Source organism: Ambystoma mexicanum (assembly GCF_040938575.1).
Source record: "Ambystoma mexicanum isolate Mex_15411 chromosome 12 unlocalized genomic scaffold, UKY_AmexF1_1 Mex_chr12_unloc.1, whole genome shotgun sequence".
Classification (NCBI taxonomy): domain Eukaryota; kingdom Metazoa; phylum Chordata; class Amphibia; order Caudata; family Ambystomatidae; genus Ambystoma; species Ambystoma mexicanum.
This window is the reverse complement of record NW_027182322.1, coordinates 4,639,647-4,656,844: the sequence shown is the minus strand read 5'-3', so window position 1 is coordinate 4,656,844 and position 17,198 is coordinate 4,639,647. Positions and strand designations below refer to the sequence as shown.

Here is a 17,198-nt window from a genome sequence, read left to right as displayed (position 1 = left end):
CAGTCCTCCACAGAGATTGCCAATGTATTAATGGAAATTCTAAAATATCTGCCCAACTGCCGTGACTCGGATTCGAACCGAGGTTGCTGCGGCCACAACACAGAGTACTAACCACTATACGATCACGGCGAGTTACTTGGGCTGCCACAATGTGACGTTCCACCTCTGTCATAAGCTGTACTCCATCTTTGATGTCATGACTCATGTTTGAATTAAAGGTTGGTTGTGATGTTATCCATGAGAATAAGTGGACACCTGATCCCCAGTCACTTATTTAAGATCTCAATAATCAAGTCAGAATCCAAATGAAAGTCATCAAAGTGGAGCCAATTAGAAATAATATAGTTACACAAACCTGGCAATGGTGCGGCAGCCAGGGCCGATTATGGCCCGCCAGCCTGAGAGCAGGAAAGTGTGAGAGCAGTGATGGTCTTGTGAGAGTTTACAGCTGTTATTGACCCTGTCCCCTTCCATTGCAGAGTTTTCTCCCTATAAGAAGTGCAGAGGCTCCCTCCGGGGTGCTAATAGTAGATTTATTTTTTTGAGCAGGAGATGTGCTCTTCACCAATTGCACGTGCCAAATCACCCGAAGGCCACCACCATAAAATTCAGGCATTCATGTTCATGCGTCCTCCATGTTATGTCCTTATAAAGGGATGCATGTTCATGATGACTCCATGTCACACCTGCATACAAGGATGCATGTTCATGCCGCCTCGTTTTCTTGGCTTCATACAGGGATTTTATCTCCTCCCTGTCTCACCCTCATGCAGGGATGCATGACCAATGCTCCTTCCCTTCTCGCCCGCATACATGGATGCACGTTCATGTCTCCTCATTCTCTCGGCTTCATACGGGGATTTTATCTCCTCCCTGTCTCACCCTCAGGAAGGGATGCATGACCAATGCTCCTTCCCGTCTCGCCCGCATACATGGATGCACGTTCACGCCTCCTCCTTCTCTCGGCTTCATACGGGGATCATATCTCCTCCCTGTCTCACCCTCATGCAGGGATGCATGACCAATGCTCCTTCCTGTCTCGCCCGCATACATGGATGCACGTTCACGCCTCCTCCTTCTCTCGGCTTCATACGGGGATCATATCTCCTCCCTGTCTCACCCTCATGCAGGGATGCATGACCAATGCTTCTTCCCTTCTCGCCTGCATACATGGATGCACGTTCACGCCTCCTCCTTCTCTCGGCTTCATACGGGGATCATATCTCCTCCCTGTCTCACCCTCATGCAGGGATGCATGACCAATGCTCCTTCCTGTCTCGCCCGCATACATGGATGCACGTTCACGCCTCCTCCTTCTCTCGGCTTCATACGGGGATCATATCTCCTCCCTGTCTCACCCTCATGCAGGGATGCATGACCAATGCTCCTTCCCTTCTCGCCTGCATACATGGATGCACGTTCACGCCTCCTCCTTCTCTCGGCTTCATACGGGGATCATATCTCCTCAATGTCTCACCCTCACTTCCAACATGTGTAACTTCTTGTTCTCTTTGACGTCTGGGGCATGGGTGGCTACTGCACAGCTCTAGATGTCGCCCACCTGCAAGGTGCTATGGAAAGCACTTTTCCACATTGGACGTGCTATATTAACCCCCTCTCCCCAAATACAATAAAAATAAAGAAATATATGTGCTTCCATAATGTCTACCTTCTAATGTTTCATATGTGTATGCACATTGTCCTCCTCCTGACCACATTCTAAAACTATGTGCAAATTGTTCCTTCCATAAACTGTCACTTCCTTGGCCCTTTATTTATAATGACTGTTATACTCTCTCTCTTTCCGCCACAGTATAAAAAAGCCTAGCACACCTCATGATTGGACTAAGAAATTCCTGTCATTTAGTTGGAAATGATTTTCCCATTATCCCCAAAAACTCCTCACTGTGTCTAAGAACGCTTTTTTTCACAGGACAATACAGATCAGATTGACTTGAAAGGTCCTTTCACGCGACTACAGAATGCCTCTCATTCCACTAAAAGATACGCCAGTGCCTACAATAGCCTAGGACTAGACTATGAGTCCCAATGTAGAAAGACCACAAGTCCACAGATATGCCTGTTTATTTAAACATCTGTATTATCATCAGCGTGTGACTGTAAAGGCGGGACCTCGCGCTCTCTGTAACGCGCTCCATTGGCAACATAAGTTAAATGTCGTTGGTTCAATCCCTCGCGGATGTTGTTTTTATTCCCATTTGTAACTGGGAAATACTGTCGCTGCAATACATATGTCTTAATCAAGCTAGTGGTTATTGACGTAAATGGCAGTGTTATAATGTTTCATGTAATGCAAATGTCACCACATAATGCGCTCTTAATTAGATTTGGTTGAAATACATTACAGTCACCCGATGAAAAAGTGTGCAAAGAGCATTAAAGAAACAAAAGGTTCATAACAGTAACAGGACATATCGAATTGTTTCAGTCCTCCACAGAGATTGCCAATGTATTAATGGAAATTCTAAAATATCTGCCCAACTGCCGTGACATTGCCTCACCGCAATGCCGTGACTCGGATTCGAACGGAGGTTGCTGCGGCCACAACACAGAGTACTAACCACTATACGATCACGGCGAGCTACTTGGGCTGCCACAATGTGATGTCCCACCTCTGTCATAAGCTGTACTCCATCTGTGATGTCATGACTCATGTTTGAATTAAAGGTTGGTTGTGATGTTATCCATGAGAATAAGTGGACACCTGATCCCCAGTCACTTATTTAAGATCTCAATAATCAAGTCAGAATCCAAATGAAAGTCATCAAAGTGGAGCCAATTAGAAATAATATAGTTACACAAACCTGGCAATGGTGCGGCAGCCAGGGCTGATAATGGCCCGCCAGCCTGAGAGCAGGAAAGTGTGAGAGCAGTGATGGTCTTGTGAGAGTTTACAGCTGTTATTGACCCTGTCCCCTTTCATTGCAGAGTTTTCTCCCTATAAGAAGTGCAGAGGCTCCCTCCGGGGTGCTAATAGTACATTTATTTTTTTGCGCAGGAGAAGTGCTCTTCACCAATTGCACGTGCCAAATCACCCGAAGGCCACCACCATAAAATTCAGGCATTCATGTTCATGCGTCCTCCATGTTATGTCCTTATAAAGGGATGCATGTTCATGATGACTCCATGTCACACCTGCATACAAGGATGCATGTTCATGCCGCCTCATTCTCTTGGCTTCATACAGGGATTTTATCTCCTCCCTGTCTCACCCTCATGCAGGGATGCATGACCAATGCTCCTTCCCTTCTCGCCCGCATACATGGATGCACGTTCATGTCTCCTCGTTCTCTCGGCTTCATACGGGGATTTTATCTCCTCCCTGTTTCACCCTCAGGAAGGGATGCATGACCAATGCTCCTTCCCGTCTCGCCCGCATACATGGATGCACGTTCACGCCTCCTCCTTTTCTCGGCTTCATACGGGGATCATATCTCCTCCCTGTCTCACCCCCATGCAGGGATGCATGACCAATGCTCCTTCCTGTCTCGCCCGCATACATGGATGCACGTTCACGCCTCCTCCTTCTCTCGGCTTCATACGGGGATCATATCTCCTCCCTGTCTCACCCTCATGCAGGGATGCATGACCAATGCTCCTTCCCTTCTCGCCTGCATACATGGATGCACGTTCACGCCTCCTCCTTCTCTCGGCTTCATACGGGGATCATATCTCCTCCCTGTCTCACCCTCATGCAGGGATGCATGACCAATGCTCCTTCCTGTCTCGCCCGCATACATGGATGCACGTTCACGCCTCCTCCTTCTCTCGGCTTCATACGGGGATCATATCTCCTCCCTGTCTCACCCTCATGCAGGGATGCATGACCAATGCTCCTTCCCTTCTCGCCTGCATACATGGATGCACGTTCACGCCTCCTCCTTCTCTCGGCTTCATTCGGGGATCATATCTCCTCAATGTCTCACCCTCACTTCCAACATGTGTAACTTCTTGTTCTCTTTGACGTCTGGGGCATGGGTGGCTACTGCACAGCTCTAGATGTCGCCCCCCTGCAAGGTGCTATGGAAAGCACTTTTCCACATTGGACGTGCTATATTAACCCCCTCTTCCCAAATACAATAAAAATAAAGAAATATATGTGCTTCCATAATGTCTACCTTCTAATGTTTCATATGTGTAAGCACATTGTCCTCCTCCTGACCACATTCTAAAACTATGTGCAAATTGTTCCTTCCATAAACTGTCACTTCCTTGGCCCTTTATTTATAATGAGTGTTATACTCTCTCTCTTTCCGCCACAGTATAAAAAAGCCTAGCACACCTCATGATTGGACTAAGAAATTCCTGTCATTTAGTTGGAAATGATTTTCCCATTATCCCCAAAAACTCCTCACTGTGTCTAAGAACGCTTTTTTTCACAGGACAATACAGATCAGATTGACTTGAAAGGTCCTTTCACGCGACTACAGAATGCCTCTCATTCCACTAAAAGATACACCAGTTCCTACAATAGCCTAGGACTAGACTATGAGTCCCAATGTAGAAAGACCACAAGTCCACAGATATGCCTGTTTATTTAAACATCTGTATTATCATCAGCGTGTGACTGTAAAGGCGGGACCTCGCGCTCTCTGTAGCGCGCTCCATTGGCAACATCAGTTAAATGTCGTTGGTTCAATCCCTCGCGGATGTTGTTTTTATTCCCATTTGTAACTGGGAAATACTGTCGCTACAATACATATGTCTTAATCAAGCTAGTGGTTATTGACGTAAATGGCAGTGTTATAATGTTTCATGTACTGCAAATGGCACCACATAATGCGCTCTTAATTAGATTTGGTTGAAATACATTACAGTCACCCGATGAAAAAGTGTGCAAAGAGCATTAAAGAAACAAAAGGTTCATAACAGTAACAGGACATATCGAATTGTTTCAGTCCTCCACAGAGATTGCCAATGTATTAATGGAAATTCTAAAATATCTGCCCAACTGCCGTGACATTGCCTCACCGCAGTGCTGTGACTCGGAATCGAACCAAGGTTGCTGCAGCCACAACGCAGAGTACTAACCACTATACGATCACGGCGAGCTACTTAGGCTGCTACAATGTGACGTTCCACCTCTATCATAAGCTGTACTCCATCTGTGATGTCATGACTCATGTTTGAATTAAAGGTTGGTTGTGATGTTATCCATGAGAATAAGTGGACACCTGATCCCCAGTCACTTATTTAAGATCTCAATAATCAAGTCAGAATCCAAATGAAAGTCATCAAAGTGGAGCCAATTAGAAATAATATAGTTACACAAACCTGGCAATGGTGCGGCAGCCAGGGCCGATAATGGCCCGCCAGCCTGAGAGCAGGAAAGTGTGAGAGCAGTGATGGTCTTTTGAGAGTTTACAGCTGTTATTGACCCTGTCCCCTTCCATTGCAGAGTTTTCTCCCTATAAGAAGTGCAGAGGCTCCCTCCGGGGTGCTAATAGTACATTTATTTTTTTGCGCAGGAGAAGTGCTCTTCACCAATTGCACGTGCCAAATCACCCGAAGGCCACCACCATAAAATTCAGGCATTCATGTTCATGCGTCCTCCATGTTATGTCCTTATAAAGGGATGCATGTTCATGATGACTCCATGTCACACCTGCATACAAGGATGCATGTTCAAGCCGCCTCGTTCTCTTGGCTTCATACAGGGATTTTATCTCCTCCCTGTCTCACCCTCATGCAGGGATGCATGACCAATGCTCCTTCCCTTCTCGCCCGCATACATGGATGCACGTTCATGTCTCCTCGTTCTCTCGGCTTCATACAGGGATTTTATCTCCTCCCTGTCTCACCCTCAGGAAGGGATGCATGACCAATGCTCCTTCCCGTCTCGCCCGCATACATGGATGCACGTTCACGCCTCCTCCTTCTCTCAGCTTCATACGGGGATCATATCTCCTCCCTGTCTCACCCTCATGCAGGGATGCATGACCAATGCTCCTTCCTGTCTCGCCCGCATACATGGATGCACGTTCACGCCTCCTCCTTCTCTCGGCTTCATACGGGGATCATATCTCCTCCCTGTCTCACCCTCATGCAGGGATGTATGACCAATGCTCCTTCCCTTCTCGCCTGCATACATGGATGCACGTTCACGCCTCCTCCTTCTCTCGGCTTCATACGGGGATCATATCTCCTCCCTGTCTCACCCTCATGCAGGGATGCATGACCAATGCTCCTTCCTGTCTCGCCCGCATACATGGATGCACGTTCACGCGTCCTCCTTCTCTCGGCTTCATACGGGGATCATATCTCCTCCCTGTCTCACCCTCATGCAGGGATGCATGACCAATGCTCCTTCCCTTCTCGCCTGCATACATGGATGCACGTTCACGCCTCCTCCTTCTCTCGGCTTCATACGGGGATCATATCTCCTCAATGTCTCACCCTCACTTCCAACATGTGTAACTTCTTGTTCTCTTTGACGTCTGGGGCATGGGTGGCTACTGCACAGCTCTAGATGTCGCCCACCTGCAAGGTGCTATGGAAAGCACTTTTCCACATTGGACGTGCTATATTAACCCCCTCTCCCCAAATACAATAAAAATAAAGAAATATATGTGCTTCCATAATGTCTACCTTCTAATGTTTCATATGTGTAAGCACATTGTCCTCCTCCTGACCACATTCTAAAACTATGTGCAAATTGTTCCTTCCATAAACTGTCACTTCCTTGGCCCTTTACTTATAATGACTGTTATACTCTCTCTCTTTCCGCCACAGTATAAAAAAGCCTAGCACACCTCATGATTGGACTAAGAAATTCCTGTCATTTAGTTGGAAATGATTTTCCCATTATCCCCAAAAACTCCTCACTGTGTCTAAGAACGCTTTTTTTCACAGGACAATACAGATCAGATTGACTTGAAAGGTCCTTTCACGCGACTACAGAATGCCTCTCATTCCACTAAAAGATACGCCAGTGCCTACAATAGCCTAGGACTAGACTATGACTCCCAATGTAGAAAGACCACAAGTCCACAGATATGCCTGTTTATTTAAACATCTGTATTATCATCAGCGTGTGACTGTAAAGGCGGGACCTCGCGCTCTCTGTAACGCGCTCCATTGGCAACATCAGTTAAATGTCGTTGGTTCAATCCCTCGCGGATGTTGTTTTTATTCCCATTTGTAACTGGGAAATACTGTCGCTGCAATACATATGTCTTAATCAAGCTAGTGGTTATTGACGTAAATGGCAGTGTTATAATGTTTCATGTACTGCAAATGTCACCACATAATGCGCTCTTAATTAGATTTGGTTGAAATACATTACAGTCACCCGATGAAAAAGTGTGCAAAGAGCATTAAAGAAACAAAAGGTTCATAACAGTAACAGGACATATCGAATTGTTTCAGTCCTCCACAGAGATTGCCAATGTATTAATGGAAATTCTAAAATATCTGCCCAACTGCCGTGACATTGCCTCACCGCAATGCCGTGACTCGGATTCGAACAGAGGTTGCTGCGGCCACAAGCTACTTGGGCTGCTACAATGTGACTTGCACCTCTATCATAAGCTGTACTCCATCTGTGATGTCATGACTCATGTTTGAATTAAAGGTTGGTTGTGATGTTATCCATGAGAATAAGTGGACACCTGATCCCCAGTCACTTATTTAAGATCTCAATAATCAAGTCAGAATCCAAATGAAAGTCATCAAAGTGGAGCCAATTAGAAATAATATAGTTACACAAACCTGGCAATGGTGCGGCAGCCAGGGCCGATAATGGCCCGCCAGCCTGAGAGCAGGAAAGTGTGAGAGCAGTGATGGTCTTGTGAGAGTTTACAGCTGTTATTGACCCTGTCCCCTTTCATTGCAGAGTTTTCTCCCTATAAGAAGTGCAGAGGCTCCCTCCGGGGTGCTAATAGTACTTTTATTTTTTTGCGCAGGAGAAGTGCTCTTCACCAATTGCACGTGCCAAATCACCCGAAGGCCACCACCATAAAATTCAGGCATTCATGTTCATGCGTCCTCCATGTTATGTCCTTATAAAGGGATGCATGTTCATGATGACTCCATGTCACACCTGCATACAAGGATGCATGTTCATGCCGCCTCGTTCTCTTGGCTTCATACAGGGATTTTATCTCCTCCCTGTCTCACCCTCATGCAGGGATGCATGACCAATGCTCCTTCCCTTCTCGCCCGCATACATGGATGCACGTTCATGTCTCCTCGTTCTCTCGGCTTCATACGGGGATTTTATCTCCTCCCTGTCTCACCCTCAGGAAGGGATGCATGACCAATGCTCCTTCCCGTCTCGCCCGCATACATGGATGCACGTTCATGCCTCCTCCTTCTCTCGGCTTCATACGGGGATCATATCTCCTCCCTGTCTCACCCTCATGCAGGGATGCATGACCAATGCTCCTTCCTGTCTCGCCCGCATACATGGATGCACGTTCACGCCTCCTCCTTCTCTCGGCTTCATACGGGGATCATATCTCCTCCCTGTCTCACCCTCATGCAGGGATGCATGACCAATGCTCCTTCCCTTCTCGCCTGCATACATGGATGCACGTTCACGCCTCCTCCTTCTCTCGGCTTCATACGGGGATCATATCTCCTCCCTGTCTCACCCTCATGCAGGGATGCATGACCAATGCTCCTTCCTGTCTCGCCCGCATACATGGATGCATGTTCACGCGTCCTCCTTCTCTCGGCTTCATACGGGGATCATATCTCCTCCCTGTCTCACCCTCATGCAGGGATGCATGACCAATGCTCCTTCCCTTCTCGCCTGCATACATGGATGCACGTTCACGCCTCCTCCTTCTCTCGGCTTCATACGGGGATCATATCTCCTCAATGTCTCACCCTCACTTCCAACATGTGTAACTTCTTGTTCTCTTTGACGTCTGGGGCATGGGTGGCTACTGTACAACTCTAGATGTCGCCCACTTGCAAGGTGCTATGGAAAGCACTTTTCCACATTGGACGTGCTATATTAACCCCCTCTCCCCAAATACAATAAAAATAAAGAAATATATGTGCTTCCATAATGTCTACCTTCTAATGTTTCATATGTGTAAGCACATTGTCCTCCTCCTGACCACATTCTAAAACTATGTGCAAATTGTTCCTTCCATAAACTGTCACTTCCTTGGCCCTTTATTTATAATGACTGTTATACTCTCTCTCTTTCCGCCACAGTATAAAAAAGCCTAGCACACCTCATGATTGGACTAAGAAATTCCTGTCATTTAGTTGGAAATGATTTTCCCATTATCCCCAAAAACGCCTCACTGTGTCTAAGAACGCTTTTTTTCACAGGACAATACAGATCAGATTGACTTGAAAGGTCCTTTCAGGCGACTACAGAATGCCTCTCATTCCACTAAAAGATACGCCAGTGCCTACAATAGCCTAGGACTAGACTATGAGTCCCAATGTAGAAAGACCACAAGTCCACAGACATGCCTGTTTATTTAAACATCTGTATTATCATCAGCGTGTGACTGTAAAGGCGGGACCTCGCGCTCTCTGTAACGCGCTCCATTGGCAACATCAGTTAAATGTCGTTGGTTCAATCCCTCGCGGATGTTGTTTTTATTCCCATTTGTAACTGGGAAATACTGTCGCTGCAATACATATGTCTTAATCAAGCTAGTGGTTATTGACGTAATTGGCAGTGTTATAATGTTTCATGTACTGCAAATGTCACCACATAATGCGCTCTTAATTAGATTTGGTTGAAATACATTACAGTCACCCGATGAAAAAGTGTGCAAAGAGCATTAAAGAAACAAAAGGTTCATAACAGTAACAGGACATATCGAATTGTTTCAGTCCTCCACAGAGATTGCCAATGTATTAATGGAAATTCTAAAAAGTCTGCCCAACTGCCGTGACATTGCCTCACCGCAATGCCGTGACATTGCCTCACCGCAATGCCGTGACTCGGATTCGAACCGAGGTTGCTGCGGCCACAACGCAGAGTACTATCACGGCGAGCTACTTGGGCTGCTACAATGTGACGTTCCACCTCTATCATAAGCTGTACTCCATCTGTGATGTCATGACTCATGTTTGAATTAAAGGTTGGTTGTGATGTTATAAATGAGAATAAGTGGACACCTGATCCCCAGTCACTTATTTAAGATCTCAATAATCAAGTCAGAATCCAAATGAAAGTCATCAAAGTGGAGCCAATTAGAAATAATACAGTTACACAAACCTGGCAATCGTGCGGCAGCCAGGGCCGATAATGGCCCGCCAGCCTGAGAGCAGGAAAGTGTGAGAGCAGTGATGGTCTTGTGAGAGTTTACAGCTGTTATTGACCCTGTCCCCTTCCATTGCAGAGTTTTCTCCCTATAAGAAGTGCAGAGGCTCCCTCCGGGGTGCTAATAGTACATTTATTTTTTTGCGCAGGAGAAGTGCTCTTCACCAATTGCACGTGCCAAATCACCCGAAGGCCACCACCATAAAATTCAGGCATTCATGTTCATGCGTCCTCCATGTTATGTCCTTATAAAGGGATGCATGTTCATGATGACTCCATGTCACACCTGCATACAAGGATGCATGTTCATGCCGCCTCGTTCTCTTGGCTTCATACAGGGATTTTATCTCCTCCCTGTCTCACCCTCATGCAGGGATGCATGACCAATGCTCCTTCCCTTCTCGCCCGCATACATGGATGCACGTTCACGCCTCCTTCTTCTCTCGGCTTCATACGGGGATCATATCTCCTCCCTGTCTCACCCTCATGCAGGGATGCATGACCAATGCTCCTTCCCTTCTCGCCTGCATACATGGATGCACGTTCACGCCTCCTCCTTCTCTCGGCTTCATACGGGGATCATATCTCCTCCCTGTCTCACCCTCATGCAGGGATGCATGACCAATGCTCCTTCCCTTCTCGCCTGCATACATGGATGCACGTTCACGCCTCCTCCTTCTCTCGGCTTCATACGGGGATCATATCTCCTCCCTGTCTCACCCTCATGCAGGGATGCATGACCAATGCTCCTTCCTGTCTCGCCCGCATACATGGATGCACGTTCACGCCTCCTCCTTCTCTCGGCTTCATACGGGGATCATATCTCCTCCCTGTCTCACCCTCATGCAGGGATGCATGACCAATGCTCCTTCCCTTCTCGCCTGCATACATGGATGCACGTTCATGCCTCCTCCTTCTCTCGGCTTCATACGGGGATCATATCTCCTCAATGTCTCACCCTCACTTCCAACATGTGTAACTTCTTGTTCTCTTTCACGTCTGGGGCATAGGTGGCTACTGCACAGCTCTAGATGTCGCCCACCTGCAAGGTGCTATGGAAAGCACTTTTGCACATTGGACGTGCTATATTAACCCCCTCTCCCCAAATACAATAAAAATAAAGAAATATATGTGCTTCCATAATGTCTACCTTCTAATGTTTCATATGTGTAAGCACATTGTCCTCCTCCTGACCACATTCTAAAACTATGTGCAAATTGTTCCTTCCATAAACTGTCACTTCCTTGGCCCTTTATTTATAATGACTGTTATACTCTCTCTCTTTCCGCCACAGTATAAAAAAGCCTAGCACACCTCATGATTGGACTAAGAAATTCCTGTCATTTAGTTGGAAATGATTTTCCCATTATCCCCAAAAACTCCTCACTGTGTCTAAGAACGCTTTTTTTCACAGGACAATACAGATCAGATTGACTTGAAAGGTCCTTTCACATGACTACAGAATGCCTCTCATTCCACTAAAAGATACGCCAGTGCCTACAATAGCCTAGGACTAGATTATGAGTCCCAATGTAGAAAGACCACAAGTCCACAGATATGCCTGTTTATTTAAACATCTGTATTATCATCAGCGTGTGACTGTAAAGGCGGGACCTCGCGCTCTCTGTAACGCGCTCCATTGGCAACATCAGTTAAATGTCGTTGGTTCAATCCCTCGCGGATGTTGTTTTTATTCCCATTTGTAACTGGGAAATACTGTCGCTGCAATACATATGTCTTAATCAAGCTAGTGGTTATTGACGTAAATGGCAGTGTTATAATGTTTCATGTACTGCAAATGTCACCACATAATGCGCTCTTAATTAGATTTGGTTGAAATACATTACAGTCACCCGATGGAAAAGTGTGCAAAGAGCATTAAAGAAACAAAAGGTTCATAACAGTAACAGGACATATCGAATTGTTTCAGTCCTCCACAGAGATTGCCAATGTATTAATGGAAATTCTTAAATATCTGCCCAACTGCCATGACTCGGATTCGAACCGAGGTTGCTGCGGCCACAACGCAGAGTACTAACCACTATACGATCACAGCGAGCTACTTGGGCTGTATCAATGTGACGTTCCACCTCTATCATAAGCTGTACTCCATCTGTGATGTCATGACTCATGTTTGAATTAAAGGTTGGTTGTGATGTTATCCATGAGAATAAGTGGACACCTGATCCCCAGTCACTTATTTAAGATCTCAATAATCAAGTCAGAATCCAAATGAAAGTCATCAAAGTGGAGCCAATTAGAAATAATATAGTTACATAAACCTGGCAATGGTGCGGCAGCCAGGGCCGATAATGGCCCGCCAGCCTGAGAGCAGGAAAGTGTGAGAGCAGTGATGGTCTTGTGAGAGTTTACAGCTGTTATTGACCCTGTCCCCTTCCATTGCAGAGTTTTCTCCCTATAAGAAGTGCAGAGGCTCCCTCTGGGGTGCTAATAGTACATTTATTTTTTTGCGCAGGAGAAGTGCTCTTCACCAATTGCACGTGCCAAATCACCCGAAGGCCACCACCATAAAATTCAGGCATTTATGTTCATGCGTCCTCCATGTTATGTCCTTATAAAGGGATGCATGTTCATGATGACTCCATGTCACACCTGCATACAAGGATGCATGTTCATGCCGCCTGGTTCTCTTAGCTTCATACAGGGATTTTATCTCCTCCCTGTCTCACCCTCATGCAGGGGTGCATGACCAATGCTCCTTCCCTTCTCGCCCGCATACATGGATGCACGTTCATGTCTCCTCGTTCTCTCGGCTTCATACGGGGATTTTATCTCCTCCCTGTCTCACCCTCAGGAAGGGATGCATGACCAATGCTCCTTCCTGTCTCGCCCGCATACATGGATGCACGTTCACGCCTCCTCCTTCTCTCGGCTTCATACGGGGATCATATCTCCTCCCTGTCTCACCCTCATGCAGGTATGCATGACCAATGCTCCTTCCCTTCTCGCCTACATACATGGATGCACGTTCACGCCTTCTCCTTCTCTCGGCTTCATACGGGGATCATATCTCCTCAATGTCTCATCCTCACTTCCAACATGTGTAACTTCTTGTTCTCTTTGACGTCTGGGGCATGGGTGGCTACTGCACAGCTCTAGATTTCGCCCACCTGCAAGGTGCTATGGAAAGCACTTTTCCACATTGGACGTGCTATATTAACCCCCTCTCCCCAAATACAATAAAAATAAAGAAATATATGCGCTTCCATAATGTCTACCTTCTAATGTTTCATATGTGTAAGCACATTGTCCTCCTCCTGACCACATTCTAAAACTATGTGCAAATTGTTCCTTCCATAAACTGTCACTTCCTTGGCCCTTTATTTATAATGACTGTTATACTCTCTCTCTTTCCGCCACAGTATAAAAAAGCCTAGCACACCTCATGATTGGACTAAGAAATTCCTGTCATTTAGTTGGAAATGATTTTCCCATTATCCCCAAAAACTCCTCACTGTGTCTAAGAACGCTTTTTTTCACAGGACAATACAGATCAGATTGACTTGAAAGGTCCTTTCACGCGACTACAGAATGCCTCTCATTCCACTAAAAGATACGCCAGTGCCTACAATAGCCTAGGACTAGACTATGAGTCCCAATGTAGAAAGACCACAAGTCCACAGATATGCCTGTTTATTTAAACATCTGTATTATCATCAGCGTGTGACTGTAAAGGCGGGACCTCGCGCTCTCTGTAACGCGCTCCATTGGCAACATCAGTTAAATGTCGTTGGTTCAATCCCTCGCGGATGTTGTTTTTATTCCCATTTGTAACTGGGAAATACTGTCGCTGCAATACATATGTCTTAATCAAGCTAGTGGTTATTGACGTAAATGGCAGTGTTATAATGTTTCATGTACTGCAAATGTCACCACATAATGCGCTCTTAATTAGATTTGGTTGAAATACATTACAGTCACCCGATGAAAAAGTGTGCAAAGAGCATTAAAGAAACAAAAGGTTCATAAAAGTAACAGGACATATCGAATTGTTTCAGTCCTCCACAGAGATTGCCAATGTATTAATGGAAATTCTAAAATATCTGCCCAACTGCCGTGACATTGCCTCACCGCAATGCCGTGACTCGGATTCGAACCGAGGTTGCTGCGGCCACAACGCAGAGTACTAACCACTATACGATCACGGCGAGATACTTGGGCTGCTACAATGTGTCGTTCCACCTCTATCATAAGCTGTACTCCATCTGTGATGTCAAGACTCATGTTTGAATTAAAGGTTGGTTGTGATGTTATCCATGAGAATAAGTGGACACCTGATCCCCAGTCACTTATTTAAGATCTCAATAATCAAGTCAGAATCCAAATGAAAGTCATCAAAGTGGAGCCAATTAGAAATAATATAGTTACACAAACCTGGCAATGGTGCGGCAGCCAGGGCCGATAATGGCCCGCCAGCCTGAGAGCAGGAAAGTGTGAGAGCAGTGATGGTCTTGTGAGAGTTTACAGCTGTTATTGACCCTGTCCCCTTCCATTGCAGAGTTTTCTCCCTATAAGAAGTGCAGAGGCTCCCTCCGGGGTGCTAATAGTACATTTATTTTTTTGCGCAGGAGAAGTGCTCTTCACCAATTGCACGTGCCAAATCACCCGAAGGCCACCACCATAAAATTCAGGCATTCATGTTCATGCGTCCTCCATGTTATGTCCTTATAAAGGGATGCATGTTCATGATGACTCCATGTCACACCTGCATACAAGGATGCATGTTCATGCCGCCTCATTCTCTTGGCTTCATACAGGGATTTTATCTCCTCCCTGTCTCACTCTCATGCAGGGATGCATGACCAATGCTCCTTCCCTTCTCTCCCGCATACATGGATGCACGTTCATGTCTCCTCGTTCTCTCGGCTTCATACAGGGATTTTATCTCCTCCCTGTCTCACCCTCAGGAAGGGATGCATGATCAATGCTCCTTCCCGTCTCGCCCGCATACATGGATGCACGTTCACGCCTCCTCCTTCTCTCGGCTTCATACGGGGATCATATCTCCTCCCTGTCTCACCCTCATGCAGGGATGCATGACCAATGCTCCTTCCCTTCTCGCCTGCATACATGGATGCACGTTCACGCCTCCTCCTTCTCTCGGCTTCATACGGGGATCATATCTCCTCCCTGTCTCACCCTCATGCAGGGATGCATGACCAATGCTCCTTCCCTTCTCGCCTGCATACATGGATGCACGTTCACGCCTCCTCCTTTTCTCGGCTTCATACGGGGATCATATCTCCTCAATGTCTCACCCTCACTTCCAACATGTGTAACTTCTTGTTCTCTTTGACGTCTGGGGCATGGGTGGCTACTGCACAGCTCTAGATGTCGCCCACCTGCAAGGTGCTATGGAAAGCACTTTTCCACATTGGACGTGCTATATTAACCCCCTCTCCCCAAATACAATAAAAATAAAGAAATATATGTGCTTCCATAATGTCTACCTTCTAATGTTTCATATGTGTAAGCACATTGTCCTCCTCCTGACCACATTCTAAAACTATGTGCAAATTGTTCCTTCCATAAACTGTCACTTCCTTGGCCCTTTATTTATAATGACTGTTATACTCTCTCTCTTTCCGCCACAGTATAAAAAAGCCTAGCACACCTCATGATTGGACTAAGAAATTCCTGTCATTTAGTTGGAAATGATTTTCCCATTATCCCCAAAAACTCCTCACTGTGTCTAAGAACGCTTTTTTTCACAGGACAATACAGATCAGATTGACTTGAAAGGTCCTTTCACGCGACTACAGAATGCCTCTCATTCCACTAAAAGATACGCCAGTGCCTACAATAGCCTAGGACTAGACTATGAGTCCCAATGTAGAAAGACCACAAGTCCACAGATATGCCTGTTTATTTAAACATCTGTATTATCATCAGCGTGTGACTGTAAAGGCGGGACCTCGCGCTCTCTGTAACGCGCTCCATTGGCAACATCAGTTAAATGTCGTTGGTTCAATCCCTCGCGGATGTTGTTTTTATTCCCATTTGTAACTGGGAAATACTGTCGCTGCAATACATATGTCTTAATCAAGCTAGTGGTTATTGACGTAAATGGCAGTGTTATAATGTTTCATGTACTGCAAATGTCACCACATAATGCGCTCTTAATTAGATTTGGTTGAAATACATTACAGTCACCCGATGAAAAAGTGTGCAAAGAGCATTAAAGAAACAAAAGGTTCATAACAGTAACAGGACATATCGAATTGTTTCAGTCCTCCACAGAGATTGCCAATGTATTAATGGAAATTCTAAAATATCTGCCCAACTGCCGTGACATTGCCTCACCGCAATGCCGTGACTCGGATTCGAACCGAGGTTGCTGCGGCCACAACGCAGAGTACTAACCACTATACGATCACGGCGAGCTACTTGGGCTGCTACAATGTGTCGTTCCACCTCTATCATAAGCTGTACTCCATCTGTGATGTCATGACTCATGTTTGAATTAAAGGTTGGTTGTGATGTTATCCAGGAGAATAAGTGGACACCTGATCCCCAGTCACTTATTTAAGATCTCAATAATCAAGTCAGAATCCAAATGAAAGTCATCAAAGTGGAGCCAATTAGAAATAATATAGTTACACAAACCTGGCAATCGTGCGGCAGCCAGGGCCGATAATGGCCCGCCAGCCTGAGAGCAGGAAAGTGTGAGAGCAGTGATGGTCTTGTGAGAGTTTACAGCTGTTATTGACCCTGTCCCCTTCCATTGCAGAGTTTTCTCCCTATAAGAAGTGCAGAGGCTCCCTCCGGGGTGCTAATAGTAAATTTATTTTTTTGCGCAGGAGAAGTGCTCTTCACCAATTGCACGTGCCAAATCACCCGAAGGCCACCACCATAAAATTCAGGCATTCATGTTCATGCGTCCTCCATGTTATGTCCTTATAAAGGGATGCATGTTCAT

General features: G+C 45.9%; 3 non-coding genes across 3 annotated transcripts; all 3 read right to left on the bottom strand.

Moving 5' to 3' along the window:
- Positions 1–57: 57 nt before the first annotated feature.
- Positions 58–129, bottom strand: TRNAH-GUG (transfer RNA histidin (anticodon GUG)). The gene has a single exon. It is a non-coding gene; the product is annotated as a tRNA-His (tRNA).
- Positions 130–14,355: 14,226 nt separating this feature from the next.
- On the bottom strand, positions 14,356–14,427 carry TRNAH-GUG (transfer RNA histidin (anticodon GUG)). Its single transcript has one exon. It is a non-coding gene; the product is annotated as a tRNA-His (tRNA).
- Positions 14,428–16,587: 2,160 nt separating this feature from the next.
- TRNAH-GUG (transfer RNA histidin (anticodon GUG)) lies at positions 16,588–16,659 on the bottom strand. Its single transcript has one exon. It is a non-coding gene; the product is annotated as a tRNA-His (tRNA).
- Positions 16,660–17,198: the final 539 nt, after the last annotated feature.